The sequence below is a fragment of the Arachis ipaensis genome, chromosome B05, assembly GCF_000816755.2.
Source record: "Arachis ipaensis cultivar K30076 chromosome B05, Araip1.1, whole genome shotgun sequence".
In the NCBI taxonomy this organism is placed as follows: domain Eukaryota; kingdom Viridiplantae; phylum Streptophyta; class Magnoliopsida; order Fabales; family Fabaceae; genus Arachis; species Arachis ipaensis.
Genome location: NC_029789.2, coordinates 137,121,434 through 137,126,392, shown reverse-complemented (window position 1 = coordinate 137,126,392; position 4,959 = coordinate 137,121,434). Strand labels below are relative to the sequence as shown.

The window sequence follows — 4,959 nt, the reverse complement described above, 5'->3', positions numbered from 1 at the left end:
GATTAGAGAGGAAGTAGAAGTTCATGAGGTTATATCCCAAGAACTCTACAAGGTGGCGGACAAGTCCTCTCCTTTGGCAAGGTTAGCCTTCCCTCATCTCATTTGTCACCTCTGCAATTCGGCTGGAATTGACATAGAGGAAGACATCCTCATTGATGAGGACAAGCCCATCACTAAGAAAAGGATGGAGCAAACAAGAGATCCCACTCATGGACAAGAGCATGAGGAATTTTCTCATCATGAAATCCCTGAGATGCCTCAAGGGATGCATTTTCCTCCACAAAACTATTGGGAGCAAATCAACACCTCCCTAGGAGAATTAAGTTCCAATATGGGACAACTAAGGGTGGCGCACCAAGAGCATTCCATCCTCCTCCATGAAATTAGAGAAGACCAAATAACCATGAGAGAGGAGCAACAAAGGCAAGGAAGAGACATTGAGGAGCTCAAGCACTCCATAAGATCTTCAAGAGGAAGAACAAGCCGCCATCACTAAGGTGGACCCGTTTTTTAATTTTCTTGTTCTTTATTTTCTATTTTTCAAATTTTTATGCTTATGTTTATCTATGTTTGTGTCTTTATTACATGATCATTAGTGTCTAAGTATCTATGCCTTAAAGCTATGAAAATGAATCCATCACCTCTCTTAAATGAAAAATGTTTTTAATTGAAAAAGAAAAAGAAGTGCATGAATTTCAAATTTTAAAACAGTTTAATTATTTTGATGTGGTGGCAATACTATTGTTTTTATGAATGAATGCTTGAACAGTGCATATTTTTGAATTTGATTGTTTATGAATGTTAAAATTGTTGGCTCTTGAAAGAATGATGGAAAAAGGAGAAATGTTATCTGATGATCTGAAAAATCATAAAATTGATTCTTGAAGCAAGAAAAAGCAGTGAAAAGCTTGCAGGAAAAAAAGAAAAAAAGAAAAAAGAGAAGGGCGAAAAAAAAGAGAGAGAAAAGAAAAAGAAAAGCAAGCAGAAAAAGCCAATACCCCTTTAAACCAAAAGGCAAGGGTGATAAAAAGAATCCAAGGCTTTGAGCATCAGTGGATAGGAGGGCCCATAGGAATAAAATCCTGGCCTAAGCGGCTAAACCAAGCTGTCCCTAACCATGTGCTTGTGGCGTGAAGGTGTCAAATGAAAACTTGAGACTAAGCGGTTAAAGTCGAGGTCCAAAGCAAAAAGAAGAGTGTGCTTAAGAACCCTGGACATCTCTAATTGGGGACTCTAGCAAAGCTGAGTCATAATCCGAAAAGGTTCACCCAGTTATGTGTCTGTGGCATTTATGTATCCGGTGGTAATACCGGAAAACAAAGTGCTTAGGGCCACGGCCAAGACTCATAAAGTAGCTATGTTCAAGAATCAACATACTTAACTAGGAGAATCAATAACACTATCTGGATTCTGAGTTCCTATAGATGCCAATCATTCTGAACTTCAAGGAATAAAGTGAGATGCCAAAACTGTTCAGAAGCAAAAAGCTAAAAGCCCCGCTCATCTAATTAATACTGATCTTCATAGATGGTTTTGGAATTCATTTTATGTTCTTTTCTTTTTATCCTATTTGATTTTCAGTTGCTTGGGGACAAGCAACAATTTAAGTTTGGTGTTGTGATGAGCAGATAATTTATACGCTTTTTGGCATTGTTTTTAGTATGTTTTTAGTATATTTTAATTAGTTTTTATTATATTTTTATTAGTTTTTATTTAAAAATCACTTTTCTGGACTTTACTATGAGTTTGTGTGTTTTTCTGTGATTTCATGTATTTTCTGGCTGAAATTGAGGGACCTGAGCAAAAATCTGATTCAGAGGCTGAAAAAGGATTGCAGATGCTGTTGGATTCTGACCTCTCTCTACTCAAAGTGGATTTTCTGGAGCTATAGAAGCCCAATTGGCGCGCTCTTAATTGCGTTGGAAAGTAGACATCCTGGACTTTCCAGCAATATATAATAGTTTATACTTTACCTGAGATTTGATGGCCCAAACGGGCGTTCCAAGTCAGCTCAAGAATTTTGGCGTTTAACGCCCAAACTGGCACAAAAGCTGGCGTTTAACTCCAAGAAAAGTCTCTACACATGGAACCTTCAATGATCAGCCCAAGCACACACCAAGTGGGCCCGGAAGAAGATTTCTGCATTAATTACTGATTTCTGTAAACCCTAGGCTACTAGTTCTCTATAAATAGGACCTTTTGCTATTGTATTTTCATCTTTGGGTCTTTGAGAAGTCTTATGCTATCTTAGACACGTTTGGAGGCTGGCCATTCGGCCATGCCTAGACCTTGTTCTTATGTATTTTCAATGGTGGAGTTTCTACACACCATAGATTAAGGTGTGGAGCTCTGCTGTTCTTCATGAATTAATACAAAGTACTACTGTTTTTCTATTCAATTCACGCCTACTTCTTCTCTAAGATATTCATTCGTTCTTCAAATTGATGAATGTGATGATCCGTGACACTCATCATCATTCTCACCTATGAACATGTGCCTGACAACCACCTCTGTTCTACTAGCAATGGCTTGAATGCCTATCTCTTGGGTTTCTAATCTAAGATTGGAACCTTCGTGGTATAGGCTAGAATTATTGGCGGCCATTCTTGAGATCCGGAACGTCTAAACCTTGTTTGTGGTATTCTGAGTAGGATCTGAGAAGGGATGACTGTGACGAGCTTCAAACTCGCGATTGTGGGGCGTGTGACAGACGCAAAAGGATCAATGGATCCTATTCCGACATGATCGACAACCGACAGATGATTAGCCGTGCGGTGACAGTGCATTTGGAACGTTTTCACTAAGAGGACGGGAAGTAGCCATTGACAACGGTGATGCCCAACGTAAAGCTTGCCATGGAAAGGAGTATGAATGATTGGAATAAGGCAATAGGAAAGCAGAGGTTCAGGAGGAACAAAGCATCTTCATACGCTTATCTGAAATTCCAACCAAAGAATTACATAAGTATCTCTATCTTTATTTTATGTTTTATTTATCTTTTAATTATCAATTCTCCATCACCATCTGAATTAGCCTGACTGAGATTTACAAGGTGACCATAGCTTGCTTCAAGCTGACAGTCTCCGTGGGATCGACCCTTACTCACGTAAGGTATTACTTGGACGACCCAGTGCACTTGCTGGTTAGTTGTGTGGAATTGTGACAAAGTGTGATTCATGTTTAAGATCTCCAAGTCCTTTGGTGCCATTGTTGATGATCACAATTTCGTGCACCACTATGCTGATCAGAGGCGAAAGCCTTTGGAGTTTAAAGAAGGAGAGCATGCTTTTCTGAAGGTTACACCAACTGCTAGAGTGGGGAGAGCTATTAATACTAAGAAACTGAATCCCCGTTATATTGGACCGTTTGAGATCCTGAAGAGAATTGGGCCGGTAGCCTATAGAATTACCTTACTGCCGTATCTTTTGAATTTTCACGACGTGTTTCATGTGTCACAGCTTCAGAAGTATACTCCTGACGCAAGTCATGTTCTGGAACCGGAACCAATCCAAGTAAGAGAAGATCTAACACTTCCATTAATTTCGGTGAGAATTGATGACACTAGTGTTAAACGATTACGCTACAAAAAAGTATCATTGGTAAAAGTAGCTTGGAGTCGAGCTGGTATCGAGAAACATACTTGGAAACTCGAATCAGATATGCGAAAGGACTACCCACATCTCTTTTTAAGTAACTGAATTTGAATTTTGAGAGCAAAATTCTTTGTTAGGTAGGTAGGATGTAAACCCCGTTAAATTAGTAGATAATTAGTCAATAAATTAGTTTTTAATAAAGAGGATTAAAAATGTGAATATTATATCTAATTAGGATAGAGCTCATCGAAACGAGAATTTCGATACCAATTTTGAAGAAAATGGTCCAAGATTGGACCGAACAGGCCGAACCGATTGAACCGGGCCCAAACCAGGCCGCCGGTCCATCCGGACCGACCTATTAAATGAACCCAAGCCTTTCTTCTCCCTCATTTCAGTAGCAATGAAGCCTTCAGTTTGCAGGGAGAAGAAAAACGAAAAAAAGGCTCCCGAACCCTTACGGTGGTTTCCGATCCCCGTAACTTCTCCGTCCGAGCTCCGATCGCCACACCGTTTGTGACCATGCGTCCACTGCGTCAAGCTCTACATTTCTACCACAATTTCACTGGTAACTTGTTTAATCACTCTCAGCCTCTTCTTCCCCCAATATTCAAATTTTGAGTAGGAATGTTGAATTTCTTTGATTTCTGATGTTTTAGAATCCAATTAACTTGAGGAAAATAATCACTCTTGCTTATGTGAAGCTTGGGTAAGGTGAGGATATGATAATTCTATTTTAATTTCATTGAATTTGAGCTTTGAGTATTAAATTGGATATATATATGTATTATAAATGTGTATTAGGTTGAAAATAAATAATTGGAGCTTGAAATTGTGAATATTGGGACTTGGAGAAAGCTGAGCTTAGAGTTTGTTGAATTTTGAGGGGCTGCCTTGATTTTGAATAAATTGATTTGGTCGTTACGTGGAAATTGGCCAAGGTATGATTTAGGTTTCTTGCATTTAATATATAATGTTCTGTGAAAACTTAGGCTAGGTGACCATAAGATAAGTTGGAATGCCGGTGTATGTTTAATGTTTAGTAATTTATTGTTGAATATACTTGGTTGGTGTTTATGGATAATTAGTAATTGATTATGGATGGTGGTTGTTGGTATGTTGATTTGGAAAGAAACGTGGTTGAATTTTGTTGTTGATGGATATATTTGGTTGGTGTTTGTTGGATAGTTAGTGATTGATTATGGATGGTGATTGTTATTGTGTTAATTTGGAAAGAATCATGGTTGAATGTTGTTGCTGGGAATTGTGTTGGAATTGATATGTTGAAAGTGAATGGAATGAAAATTATGGATGAAAATGAGGTTTAAAGAGTTTGAAAACTTTGGTTTTGGGTTGAACCTTGGCG

General features: G+C 38.4%; 1 long non-coding RNA gene across 1 annotated transcript in view; it reads left to right on the top strand.

Moving 5' to 3' along the window:
- LOC110263044 overlaps nucleotides 1–4,746 on the top strand; it is a 16,578-nt gene extending 11,832 nt beyond the window's left edge. The window contains exons 2-3 of the long non-coding RNA XR_002348044.1: nucleotides 4,253–4,307; nucleotides 4,398–4,746. This is a non-coding gene — a long non-coding RNA (uncharacterized LOC110263044). The remainder of the gene's footprint in view (nucleotides 1–4,252; nucleotides 4,308–4,397) is intronic.